The sequence below is a fragment of the Trichechus manatus genome, unplaced genomic scaffold, assembly GCF_000243295.1.
Source record: "Trichechus manatus latirostris isolate Lorelei unplaced genomic scaffold, TriManLat1.0 scaffold00073, whole genome shotgun sequence".
Lineage (NCBI taxonomy): Eukaryota > Metazoa > Chordata > Mammalia > Sirenia > Trichechidae > Trichechus > Trichechus manatus.
Window position 1 is genome coordinate 6,320,349 of NW_004444009.1, and position 14,868 is coordinate 6,335,216.

General features: G+C 45.5%; 1 protein-coding gene across 1 annotated transcript in view; it reads right to left on the bottom strand.

Annotated features, from left to right (window-relative positions):
• The window catches only part of PTGFRN (prostaglandin F2 receptor inhibitor), a 96,780-nt gene that overhangs the window by 81,621 nt on the left and 291 nt on the right, over positions 1–14,868 (bottom strand). The window lies entirely within an intron of this gene.

Here is a 14,868-nt window from a genome sequence, read left to right on the forward strand (position 1 = left end):
CAATGCCTTCAGTGCAGCTTAGACTTCTTTCTTCAGTACCATTGGCTCCTGATCATATGCTACCTCTTGAAATGGCTGAACGTCGAACAATTCTTTTTGGTATAATGACTCTGTGTATTCCTTCTATCTTCTTTTGATGCTTCCTGCGTCATTTAATATTTTCCCCATAGAATCCTTTGCTATTGCAACTCGAGGCCTGAATTTTTTCTTCAGTTCTTTCAGCTTGAGGAACGCTGAGTGTGTTCTTCCCTTTTGGTTTTCCATCTCCAGCTCTTTGCACATGTCATTATAATACTTTACTTCGTCTTCTCGTGCCACCCTTTGAAATCTTCTGTTCAATTCTTTTACTTCATCATTTATTCGTTTTGCTTTAACTACTGGAAGTTCAAGAGCAAGTTTCAGAGTCTCTTCTGACATCCATTTTCATCTTGTCTTTCTTTCCTGTCTTTTTAATGACCTCTTGCTTTCTTCATGTATGATGTCCTTGATGTCATTCCACAACTCGTCTGGTCTTTGGGCATCAGTGTCCAATGCGTCAAATCTATTCTTGAGATGGTCTCTAAATTCAGGTGGGATATACTCAAGTACGTACTTTGGCTCTCGTGGACTTGTTCTAATTTTCTTCAGTTTCAGCATGAACTTGCCTATGAGCAATTGATGGTCTGTTCCGCAGTCGGCCCCTGGCCTTGTTCTGACTGATGATATTGAGCTTTTCCATCATCTCTTTCCACAGATGTAGTCAATTTGATTCCTTTGCATTTCATCTGGTGAGGTCCATGTGTATAGTCATCGTTTATGTTGGTGAAAAAAGATATGTGCAATGACAAAGTCATTGGTTTTGCAAAATTCTGTCATGTGATCTCCAGCATCGTTTCTGTCACCAATGCCATATTTTCCAATTACCGATTCTTCTTCTTTGTTTCCAACTTTCACATTCCCCCGTGAGTCTGTCAGTTTGTTGTACTGTGGGGGCTTGCATGTTGGTATGATGCTGGAAGCTATGCCACTGGTATTCAGATACCAGCAGGGTCACCCATGGCAGACAGGTTTCAGCTGAGCTTCCAGACTAAGACGGACTAGGAAGAAGGACCCAGCAGTCTACTTCTGAAAAGAGTTAACCAGTGAAAACCTTATGAATAGCAGCAGAACATTGTCTGACATAGTGCCAGAAGATGAGCCCCCAGGTTGGAAGGCACGCAAAAGACAACTGGGGAAGAGCTGCCTCCTCAAAGTAGAGTTGACCTTAATGATGTGGATGGAGTCAAGCTTTTGAGACCTTCATTTGCTGATGTGGCACAACTCAAAATGAGAAGAAACAGCTGCAAACATCCATTAATAATCGGAAAGGGGAATGTACGAAGTATGAATCTAGGAAAATCGGAAATTGTCAAAAATGAAATTGAATGCATAAATATCGATATCTTAGGCATTAGTGAGCTGAAATGGACTGGTATTTGCCATTTCGAATTGGACAATCATGTGGTCTACTATGCCGGGAATGACAAATTGAAGAGGAATGGCATTGCATTCACAGTTAAAAAGAACATTTCAAGGTCTATCGTAAAGTACAATGCTATCAGTGATAGGATAATATCTATATGTCTACAAAGAAGGCCAGTAAATACAACTATTATTCAGATGTATGCACCAACCACTAAGGCCAAAGATGAAGAAATTGAAGATTTTTACTAGCTTCTGCAGTCCGAAATTGATCGAACATGCAATCAGGATGCATTGATAATTACTAGTGATTGGAATGCGAAAATATCAGTAGTTGGAAAGAATCAGTAGTTGGAAAATATGACCTTCCAACCTCGGGGGCTCATATTTCAGCACTGGACAACATTCGGTTGTGATCCATAGGGTTTTCATTGCTTCATTTTCAGAAGTAGATTGCCATTCCTTTCTTCCTAGTTTGTCTTAGTCTAGAAGCTCCACTGAAACTTGTTCACCATGGGTGCCCCTGGTATTTGAAATATCAGTGACATAGCTTTCAGCATCCTAGCAACATGCAAGCCACTACGGTACAACAAATGGATGGATGGTGGATCCTAATAAGCAGAGCAGTATGAGCTGATAGCTATGCTCAAGGAAAAGAATGTGGCTCCATAAGAGCTGACAAGGAATGAACAGATCCAGCCAGCCCACACAACAGGCAGCAGCCTGGTCAGAACATGTCCTCTCCTCCCTGGGGAAGTGAAACTTGACTTGAGAGTGAAAAACCCAAACTTGCAGAAAAAATTCCAAGGCACTTGTGATCATTAAGGTTGTGTGTCAACTTGGCTGGGCCATGATTCGCAGTGGTTTGACAGTAATGATGCAGTTTGGCAATCATATGATGATGTGATCACTTCCATGATGAGACCTGATATAATGTGATCACCTCCATGACAGGAACTGCTGTGAGTAGCCAATCAGTTGAAAGGAAGTTTCCTTGGGGGTGTGGCCTGCATCAAATATAAGTGGACTTTCTGGCAAGGCTTGTGGGCTTTCGCTAGCTCTGGATCTGCAGCTGGTTCCTATTCATCTGAATTCCGCTTCTTGGGACTTGAGTTGACAGCTTACCTATCGTCTTGACTGTCTATCTTGGGATTCGTTGGTCTTTGCAGCCTGTGAGCAAGAGCCCTGCTGTCTGACTTGCTGATCTTGGGTTCGCCAGCCCCTGTGGCTATGTGAATCAGCAAAAGCCTCCAGCCTGACCCAGGTTCCAGTCTCTACAACCAAGTGAGCCATTTCTTTGATATAAATCTCTCTCTCTATATATATATATATTTAGGCAAACCCAGCCTAAGTCAGCAGTACATAAACAAAAGTGAGTCTTAATGTGTGTAGATTATGTTGTTTCTAAGGGCATGGAGTGAGGGACACAGGGAAAACTTCATGAAAGAGGAGTCACCAAAATTTGATTCGGTGCTCAGTTTCCACAAGTCTTTGTTTTGAGAAATGAATGCCTTAAACGAATACATTTACCAGAACACAGAGCTTGCCTTATTATTGTTGTTTTCTTAGGACCAAACTCACATCTGCTGAGTGATAACTATCTCTATGCCTGTGGTGTAAACTGACTGTTAGCATGAGGGCTCCCTGAGGGAAGAAAGGGGCAGTGCATTCCACCTTTCTACCTCCAAGGGTGAGATAACAAAGGCACCTTCACCCCATTACTGTGAGTCAGGAGAACACTCAGCTTTCTAGGACTCTTCCTCATGGTTCAGATGATACTTGTTTGTGGAATAAATTGTTATTAAAGTGGGACTCTGATGAATAGACCAAATGACTGCCTTGCTTCCATAGAAAACCAACTAAAAATCCCCATTCCTCCTCTAAAACTGATCTGTGTCTCTCATCAGGTGATGGTCCTTTGAAGAAATGCTCTGATAAACTACGTAAAGGGAACATCAGTAATTGTTTGGTGAGCTGTTTTCCTTGTAAGAAAAGACCAAAAATAGGATTATGGCCTGACTTATCACCTCAATTTAGCAGGCTGGCTTCCTGTAAGCCCAGCAGACTGCCCCAGCCATCCATGTGGGCTCTTAGCAGCTCGGTGGAAACTGCCAACACCTTTCACGGTGACTCTGCTCACATTCACCCTCTCCATCAACCCCCCCTCCCCAGAGCTTGGTATCTACAACCCCTGAGGTGCCTCTTACTCTCCTGCTTAAACCAGCTAATCCCCAAATGGGACACCAACCCACACACACTGATTTACTCCTGCCTCTGCAAAACTGCAATGGCTATTTTCATACACAAAATGCCTTCCTGCTACTGGCTCAAACCGCTCTCCAGTCCCCCCTGCTCCATGGAGCTTTTCCATAATAACAGCTCCTGTCCTCAGCTTCATCCCCACAATTCCAATAGCCACCAACTGCACAGCTATCTCACAATGATTCATCCACTCAGGCCTTTAAAAAGTACCTACAATCCATTCTGCTGTTCACTTATAATTGGTTCTGTTTCCACTTTGGACTCCATTTCATAATTCCTTTGTAACCTCTCAGAGTGCCAGGCTGTTGTTAGCTGCTGTCGAGTCAGCCCCCTGACTCACAGTGACCCCATGCACAAGAGAGCAAAATGCCGCCCGGTCCAGCGTCATCCCCGTGATTAGTTGTGGATCAGACCGTTGTGATCCATAGTGTTTCCACTGGTTGAGTTTTGGAAGTTGATCACCAGGCCTTTCTTCCTAGTCTGTCTTAGTCTGGGAACTCTGCTGAAACCTGTTCTGCATCATGGCAACACACAAACCTCCAATGACATACAGGCATTGGCCTGGAATCGAACCCGGGTCTCCCACGTGGAAGGCGAGAATTCTACCACGGAACCACCAATGCCCCTGAGTGCAAGGCACATGGTAAATATTCCCTCAGTGTGGATGCTAAGGTATTAAAAAATAAAACCACAAGGAAAAGTAGCAATGTCTTGTTTTGCAGGGTAGGGTAATAACCCCCCTCTTCCAAAAAAAAAAACCACTGCCGTCGAGTGAATTCCAACTCATAGCAACCCTGTAAGACAGAGAAGAACTGCCCCATAGGGTAATAGTTGGGCAGAACTGTTTACTTCTTCAGGTGTCACAACCATGTCCACTCTGACTAATGTCACTAAGCTCCCACCACGTGCCAGACTCTGTGCTAGGTGTTGTGTTCTTAACTTGGAATTGACTGTATGGATTTCTCAATAAAAGATGATGGACTATAATGTCTTCTAATAAATAAGAAAACATTTGGATATGCCCGCCTTCACAAAATGGAAAAATGAACATCTGTGCCAAAATTTTTTTTTAACTCTCACTGCAACATAAGCAAAGTGACAGCATGCTAGACAGCTACCAACTCAGCTAAGATTCTGTTCTTAGTACATCCTAGAGGGCAATGCAGTTATAAAGCACTACTCACCCCTCTGCCTCCAGAATAGCACGAGACAGTAAGCTATTTCAAACACAGCCCAGAATTACCCTTGAGGATTCCTGGTAAACCTCAAAGATATCAGCATCCAAGACAAGTGAGATAACATCACTGGACTGAGCAATAGAAGCAGTAGCAGCACCTTAAGGAAGCCAGGGAGGGCTGGGCAGCAGCCAGCATGCAGTGAGGACAGGGGCCATAAACACAGGTTTCTACAACAATATGCAGGCTTTCCAGAATGTGTCTTTTTAGTTGGCATTGTATCCAGCATCATTTAGAATCTTCCCTTTCAGACCAGTAGAAATGAAAAGGCCCTCAAACACTAGGAACACATACCTTAGTGTATTAAGACTTCTGACTGGAGATGTCTGAATTTCAAGTCTCCTATCCTTCAGGAAAAATGGTTAACATGCTCAGCTGCTCACTGAAAGGTTGGTGGTTTGAGTCTACCCAGAGATGTCCTGGAAAAAAAGGCCTGGCAATCCACTCCTAGGGGTAGGGGGGATATCAGCCACTGAACACCCTATGGAACGCAGTTCTACTTCTGACACACGTGGGGTCGTCATGAGTCAGGATTGGCCCAGCAACTGAAAAACCCTTCAGGAAGGGTGTAAAATCCAAAGTAGTGTCAATATTTGGACACATCTAAAGATGTCTATGTCTCTTCTTGCTGTGATCTGGGGAGTATTAAGAAAAGGAGAACCTGTAGAGCATAACCATCTACCAGGCTATTCCCTGGGCTTGAAGGCTAAATGTGGAAGAAAACACAAGTCACATTTCTGAGGGTAGAGGATTGATTATTCCACTCCAACCCCAACTTACTCAAATCTGATATACTCAATCAAAACTTGCAAAAAAAAAAAAAAAACAGTAAGAATGAGAGACAGTCTGTCATCTAGAAATGACTTACTGGTTTTACTGTGTTTGTGGGGCCATGGCTTTTCCCAGAAGTCTGTCTGAAAGCCCAGTTAACCTGGTGGTGGCGACACCTCCATAACGTAGAGAAACGATGGGGAGAAAGCCCCAGTTTCACAGCACAGGAAAAGGCCTGAAGTGAGGAAGTCGTTGCCGATACAGTGATAGAACAACGAGCAATTCCCAGAGCCCTCTAAGGCATGAACCACGCTGTGCTAGAGAGATGCCAGGCAGGTGAGAGCTAACAAGGCATGGGCTGCAGACAGAAGTGCTCAGGAAGATGGGCGAGGAGCCAGGGAAGCCAGGGCTAGACCAAGCAGCCCATATGGCCAACAGCAGGGGTCAGCCCAGATTCAAAGAATTCTGACGGAAGGGGGGCCTTTGGGATCAGCTAGTCCAACCCTTATTTTACAGTGGCTAAGACCTATTCAGCAATTTGTCCAAGGTCAGAAACTAGTGAGTGGGAGAACTAGTGCTAGAATACAAGCCCCCTGCTTTATTAAAAGACAAGGAAACCAACGTTATCACGTTTTAGCGAATTGTATCAATTCCTTGCCTCTGAATGATCTGGACCAACACAGAGAGGCAAAACAGTGCATTGATCTTATCAGCCCAGACTTTGGAGCCAGACCATCTGGGTTTGAATCCTGGCAGCTCTGCCACTTACTGTGTGTCCTTGAGCACGTTATTTAGCCTCTCTGTGATTCAGTTTCCTGAGTAGTGGGGTAATAACAGTACCTATATCATGGCGTCACGAGGCCTACTAAATGAGTCAATACACGGAAAGTGCAATGCCTGGCACAAAATCAGTGCTGTATGTTGTTGCTGTTATTAATTGCCATCGAGTCGATTTTCACTCATAGTGACCTCATGTGATAGAGTAGAACTCTCCTATAGTATTTGCTAAGCTGTAATCTTTACAGAAGCAGATTGCCAGGTCTTTCTCTCACAGAGCCGCTGGGTGGGTTCGAACCGCCAACCACTGAAACACCAAAAGAAATCCATTACCGTCGAGTCAATTCCAACTCATACTGACCCTATAGGACAGAGTAGAACTGCCCCATAGGGTTTCCAAGGCTGTAAATCTTTATGGAAATGGATTGCCACATCTTTTCTCCTGCAGAGCGGCTAGTTGGTTTGAAGTGCCGAACCTTGCGTTAGCATTTGAGTACTTAACCACTCGCCACCAGGGCTTGTGAAGAGCACAGATAGTTTAAAAACAAATATGTAATAGTTTATTTGCAATACACACTATTGAACTCTTCTTAGCTAATGGGGATGGGAGAAAGATGGGTTATAAAATGGCCACAAAGTCCCTATGCTGGAGATTCCACCTAACAGCTGAAGACCTACCAACAGCTGTCAGGGTGTAGGCTAACTCCACCAATCAACAAAGAAGAAGATACCCAAAGGGGTATGGGGGAAAACTTTAAATGCATGCAGAGAATGAAAGAGAAGATATAGATAACCTCTACCTGGCATGCGTGAGGACTTTATGGCCGCTCTTAGGCAGAAAAAGGCTGAGAACTCTGCAGAGATGGCATTCCCCACTCCACACGGCTCACTCCATAACCTTCTTCCCCCTCTCCCGTCTATTCTCTCAAGAGAGAGGGCTGAACACTCTCACTCTCCAAGGTCAGGGTCTCTATTTGAGCCCCAACCCAACTGTCCCACTCTCTCTGGAGGCCAGGTCCAGGAACTGTCCTTGCTCACCGCTCGTCAGCCTGTCTCCTCCACAGGAGCTTCCCCGCTGGCCTGTAGGCTTGCTGGAGTCTCCTAGATCCTGTTCAAGTTGGTCTGGCCTGGCCATGCCCCCAAGCTATTCCTCTCAAGGTGGTCTTCCTCCTAGTACCACCTGAAAGAATAGGCTCTCCTCTGCCTCAGCATTCCTTCCCCACCTCACTCGCTCTGGTACTCCTGTGCTTCAGCTTCTCCTTCACTGTTTGGTCAAACTTCACAGTCTGCAAATCCAAGGGCTTCTCTTAGTCTTTATCTTTCTGGTTTTTCTCAGCAGTAATTGACAAGCCATCTTTTTAATAAGCCCACTACATCCATCCCTGCTGGGCTTTTCTGACAGAACACTCTGCTGGTTCTTCTCCCACTCCTCTGACTACTCTTTCCAGAACTCTTCTTTCCACTCCTGTCCCCTAATTGCAGGCATTCCCAAGGACCAGCTCTTGACCCTCCCCTCAGACATCCAGGTGGTGCTGCACTTCCTGGGTGGACCACCAACCACGATTTCTAGTGCATCATGCCCTACCCTTAGAGGGCAGACCTGCATCTGCTTTATTCACTGTTGAATCCATTGCACTGTGAACAATGGCTGGTGTGTAATAGAAGGCACTCACTCAATATTTGCTGAATGAATAAATGAGCTAGGCACTCACTCAATATTTGCTGAATGAATAAATGAGCTACTCACCCTGTCAACCAAGCTTCTCAGCTTCTATCTTCAAACAGCATCCCAAGGCTGGGACTAAAGGGCTGTGGTTCACCAGGTGAAGACATAACTGCCAACCTTTGTCAAATCAGGGGACACAGGAAATGATAATATCTGTGTGGCTCTCTGGGTAAACAGGGCTTCTAGTCTAGAGGCAGCCACTGGCCTACGGGCTCCAGATAGATGCCTGGGTGCTGAGGGCATCAATATTGTGAGACATCTACACCCCCACCTGAAACCCAAGTGGGTCCCTTGCCATGGTCCAGCAGCTGGAAAGTTCTGGCCTAGTTCATTTCTAAATAAGAAAAGGAAGAGCCATTAGTAGGGCATTTTTGGCTCGGTTTCACTTTTAAGGTCCAAAAGGTCACCTATCTGTCTGCACACTGCCTCTAGTTCATTAAGATTCAAAGGTAGCACCCACTCTGAAATGTGCCCTGAACCCTTAAGCACAATTCTGTTCTTCATGGTTCTAAGTCAAATTTCATCCCCGACAGAGGAACACTAGCAACAGACGGTACTTCTCTCTTCCCCTGATAATATCCTGAGTGATGTAAATGCTTTCACGTTCCAGCTGCTTATAAAGGTATGAAACAGGATGCAATTAAAGTCCCAGAACATCATACTTAAGCTTGAATCATGTTGCTTAGTGACTCCATAATCTAGCACAAACACTTACGGAATATTGTGGAAAAATCAGCATTCAAACAACACAAACGTACACACGGTGCCATTAATGCTAGTCTGCTGGAAATGACATTGCCCGTACACAACAGCGTTAACTACTGGGTATAATTCTGTTGCTTCCCAAAGACTGCAGTTGGATATGGAGAAAAAAAGATTCCAAGATCTGAAAACCACTGGCTGTGCCAACTGCAGCACTTCGCCTTTTCCATTAAGATAAATCACAAACAATTTTTGCCAATTCCAGTTATTTCCCCAAAGCAGAGTCAAGTGGCCTTGCTACCCTTCCTTTAAGGAACCAATACAATTAAAACTGAATAGCTATGAACTGCAGTGACAGCTTCCCCCCAACTTCATTTGATGAAGTGAGACACAGACACACACTAACAGACAAGCAAACACCTTATTTAACTACCAACACAGCGCCAGTATGAAAATGTACATTCAATCTGTGGGTAGAAGCGGGGAGAGGTGGGGGGGTGGGATCAGCTCTGCAGTTCATCACTAAAACAAAATCGCCATGTAAATGCCGACTAGCCCTACTGCCTTGTAAGGAACGATCACTGACAACTAGAGTTCCTATTCAGCAGGCTAATAAGAATAATTACAGCCAGGGCAGGCATTAATCAGCCTGGCAGATACAGGAATTCTGTTAACAAGGCTAAAATGAGTGCCAAGGAATCTCTGAAGGCCATAGCACTTCAAAGACCTTTAAGCTGGATAGACTCATGAGCTCCAGCTTTCTGGAGAAGGCTGCATTTCAGCCCCTTCCTCAGAACAGGCGTGGGCACCTGCTAGATGTAGCAGAGTTGTGTCTCCGCAGTGCATCTGGCGCCAGCCCCCTCTTTAGGAATTGTGCCTTTGCTGTGCCCACCTCAAGCCCTCCTTTTTTAACCACGATTATGCTTTCAAACCACTGTCATCCTTTTTCTCCTAAGGTAATCTCAAGCAGGAGTCCTTGGGTAGTGCAAATGGTTAATCCACTCGGTCGTTAACCACTGGAGGTTTGAGTCTACCCAGAGGCACCTCAGAAGAAAGGCCTGGCAATCTACTTCTGAAAAACAGCCATTGAAAACCTTATGGAACACAGTTCTACTCTGAAACACATGGGGTCATTCATCATGAGTCAGAACTGACTAGATGACAACTGTTTATAGGGGCAGTGATGGTTCAGTGGTAGAATTCTCTCCTTCCATGCAGGAGACCTGGGTTCAATTCCCAGCCAACGAATTGACTCAACAGCAATGGGTTTGGTTTGGGTTTTTCGGTGCCTCAAGCACAGCCATCACCCATCTGTCAGTGGAGGCTTACTTGTTTTGATGCAGAACAAGTTTCAGTGGAGCTTCCGGACTAAGACAGACTAGGAGGAAAGGCCTGGCAATCTACTTTGGAAAATCAGCCAATGAAAACCCTATGGATCACAATGGTCCAATCGGCAACCAATCATTAGAAAGGTGCAGGACTGGACAGCATTTCACTCTGTTGTGCATGTGGTCATCACGAGTTAGAGACTGACTCAATGGCAGCTAACAACAACAATCTCAAGCAACACATAGCATAAGGTTATGGCGAACATCAGCCAACTTTTCCTCAATAGAGGCAGAATGGAGTCCTGGGATCAAACCTTGGCTCTGCATGGAGTAACTGTATGACTCCGGACAAGTTAACTTTTCTGGGCATCAGTTTCCTCATCCTTAACACAGAGAAAACAGTACCTTTTCCAAAGTGGTGTTGTGAGAATTAAATAAGCGAATGTAAGAATCTGATGGTTGATATGCACTCTATAAATAGTAGGTATTGTTACTCTGTGCCTCTTAGGTACAAAGCCCTGTGTAGAAGCTATGAGAAAAGAACAAACGAAATATACAGCTACACTTATGTTATATATTCTATACGGAGTGGCTCTGCCTGGGAAGTAGGAGGGTAGGGACATTTTTCTTTTTCCCTTATATCCTTTATAACTGACACAGAAACTGCTAACTGTCCACTCAAGTCCATTTTTCCTTTCTTCCATAGTAGCTGGCACCTGATTGCCTGGCTACTCTGCATTACCCAACTTCCTTTACAGCTACTGCAGCAGCACCTGACTAAATTTTCTCCAATGTGTGTCACTTCCAAGCTTGGCCCATGAAGCCTCCATATATTCTCCTCCCTGCTCTTTCTCCCTTCCCGGGGCTGGAGTGGTGATGATGACAATCATGGATGTGATGATCTGGGAAGCTGTGGATTGAGGACAGCAGAGCTGCCATCAGCTGGGAGCCTGAATGTCTGTGTAGAGCAGGGTTCCCACAGCAAACTTTTCTCTGAAGTATCCCCTCAGGACTGTTATGAAAGATGCGTCTATTGTTTGAACCACTATGCTTTGAGTCTATTTGTTAGAGCAGTTCTGCCTACCTAATTAATACTATTTGAATTTTTAAATATAGATGCATTACTTTTGTTATTTAAAAACTATTTCAATGGATTTGCAAAAATAAAAAGACACAAACTAAGAGAATATCTTAACCCCACTCCACATTTTCCACACCTTCCATTCTTCAATTCATGCTGTATACTAGCACGAGTTATCCTCCTCAAAGCCAAATCACTATGTTAATCTCCCCTTGTAAACTTTCTATGGCTAAAAGATATATACATTTATTCACTTAGCCAATATTAATCAAACACCTGCAATGTGCCAAGCATCCTATTAGTAGTGGGGATACTACAGAAAGACCAACATGGCCCCTCCCTCTAGGGGATATAATCTGGATGAGGATTTAAACAAGAGAACAGATGATTATAATACACTGAGATAAGTAAGTGCTATGATGGGAGAAGCTTAAGCTGTCTGGCTGCATCCAGGGGGTCAGACCCACCCCTCAGTCTAGGCTTCTCAGCATAGCATGTAAAGCCTCCAGGATCTACTCCAAGCCCACCTTCCCAGTTTGTTCTCCCATTATATCCTCCTCCTCCCACCTCAAACTAAAAAACCCACTTCCATTGAGTCGAGTCCACCTCATAGGGACCCTACAGGACAGAGCAGAACTGTCCCATAGGGTTTCCAAGGCTGTAAATCTTTACGGAAACAGACGACCACATCTTTCTCCCATGGAGCAGCTGGTGGGTTCAGACCCCCGACCTTTTAGTTAACAGCCAAATGCTTTAACCACTGCGACACCAGGGCTCCTCTCCCACCTCCTGTTACACGGAACTTACGTACCATGTCTGACTGAGTCATGTACTCTCATTCATCTGCACTTTATGCTTTTCCCCAGAGCCTGGAATGTTCTTCCACCCTTTCTTTCAAAATTCTAATTATCCTCAAGGCCCAGCTCAAATGTCACCTCTTCAGCCAAAACATCTCTAGATCTCAAGTAAAAATGAATCATCCTCTTCCCCGCTTCCCACCAGAACTTGGTTTCAGCATCAGGTATTTCATTCTGTCTTGTAGCTAGCCATTTTATTATCTGTCCACCCTTCCCCTTGCCCACTCAGTTAAGATGCTGAACGCACTCTAATGTATGTTGTGGGCACTCAAGAAATACTGTACTGAATGAATGGACAAGGGAGGTCAGACAGGCAACAGAAGTTAAAACCTGCTCTATGAAGCTGAGTGGGTTCTGGCATGACTGTGGTGGGTAGACTTAGCTAGGAAAGCTTCACAGAGGAAGTGAATTGTAGGGAAAAGAAGGAAATACAGAGCCAAGAAGAGAAAAGCAGGAGTGCCCATTCCAAGACCATGAGAAAGCGAAAAGCCAGAAGGTTCAAATATATCCTATGTAAGGGACAGAAAGAGGTAACCTAGAATGGAGTTTTTGAGCCAGAGAGAAGACCAGAGGGAGACCATGAGGGGCAGAACTTCCTCGGAAGAAAAACATAAGGAACTGATGAGCAAAGCTGAGACTCCCAAAAAATGATCCTATAGGACAATGACAAACTTTACAAAAAGGCTGGAGGAAAAAGCCAACCAGGACGATAACAGAAATTATCTGTGTGGGGATCTGTCAGGGCCTGGGCTAGGACAGTAGCTGCAGAAACAAGGAGAGAAGCTTGAGTCTGTGCACTAGGGAAACCTACAGAACTGAGGCACTATGTGACTGTGAAGGACAAAGAGAATGGTGACACCAAGATTATACCCAGGTTGCAATACAGGAGGAAAGACGATATTGTTTATCAACATATTAAGTTCCAGGAATCAGTGCAGCGCTAGAATGGTGTGAAACGGGAGTCTTTTCCCAGAGGTCAGGCTGCAGCACACCAAGTGAGCTTCTGTGGGGCAGTTACTGTGTGGAACATCAAGTTCAGAGAACTGTTAGGGGAAAAGGCATTGGCTGGTGACCTCACAGAAATTCTCCGCATGCGGTTAACTTGAGACACCCAGCTAGGGCGGGATACCCTGTGTACAACCAAGACTTCCCAAGATGTGCTTTCCCCATTTCTGTTTTGTTTTTGCCAGTCTCTCTTTGCCCCCTCTCCCTTTTACTTCCTTCCCACAGTTACTGAGGGGCATTCTTTTCAAGCTTCTGCCTCCCCCAACCCTCTTAGCTGATGCACAGGTTGTGAACTGCACAGCTCTAGGGGGAGTCATTCACATAAGCTATGGAATGAATGGCAGCTCCTAGAGTTGTGCAGTGCACAATCTGTACAACCACAGGCCATGGCCCTACTTGACCTAGACACGGAAACCAAATGAATGGGTGTGGAAGATCCCCAGCAATGTGCAACAAACTGCAAACATACAAAGGTCCTGGAGTGAAAGGGAAAGACTAAAAGCACTAGGATCAGAGACCACAGAGGAGATGTTACAAAACTAAGTGAGAGATCTGGAAGATTTCTGCACACAGGTTGCAGCTGAAGCATTGAGGGTGGATAAGCTCTCTTAGGGAGTCAGTTTGAGAAATCCCCTCAGAGGTGAAGGAAGAAAACACAGCAGCAGCTAGACAGGCAGGAGTCACAGGGATTGGCGGACACGTAGGCCCTGGTGCCAACAGGAAGGCAGTAGCTGTGGGAGGCCTCCACTGGGACCCTCTGGCCATAAGTGCAGAGCAGTCATTTACCCTACGTGCAGCTGGGGCCTGGCTGGGGAGGCCAACCATGCTGCATGCAATCTGTGAAAGATTCAGATCTGTTTTCCCTAGAGGCTTGGAAGAGAACCTGTAGTCAGTTCAGAGGATTCATTGACCCAAAAGGATCCGGGAATATCCAAGCACTTAAGGATCAGCCCTCATAGTGGGCACTTAATGAATACATGTGTTTCTGTGGCAGGTTAAGATATCCATGGTATCTACTCTGAAGAGGTTTCTATGTGTACGGAGTGTAAAATGGGAGGAAAAAACCCAAAAGATTCCTTGGGTTGGAGGCAGGGCGAGGGCCAAATTATCAAGGGGCACCAAGGGTTTCCGCGAAGGTGGAGGACAAGGGACAGTAAGGAAGGGAAAGTTAACAGGTAAAAAAAAAAGTTGGAGAAGGCTCTTAGGTCTTTGTGTATAAATATGGTGCTTCAAGAAAAGCTAAGAAGAAATGACTCAAGCAGATCTAGCCATAACTAAAATGTCGGAAGGACTCACACCCCGATTTTTATTGTAACGCTCTGGGGCTCAGTAACCTTTGCAGAAGGAAGTTGGTGGATTCTCTTGATTCCCTGGAAAGCCACCTCGGCATGGGTCTCGGTGAAGAGCGAGTCGGCCCGTGGCGGCTATGGCGGGGCATATCAAAGACTCATATTTCTGCTCTCCAGCTGCGGACGCGAGCCGGGGACCGCAGGCACCTTCCGGGCCAGGAGTTCAAGGTGAGCCGGGCTCCCAGCGGCCAACAGGTAGAGAGGGCTGATGGGGAAGCCAGCCACCGGCCACTCCCCCCCGGCACATGTGGGGGCGAGGCTCGGCCTGGAGGCGCAGCGACTTGCCCTACGCGCGCGGGGCCGAGCGGATTCGCGCTCGGTTCCGGGCAGCCCCG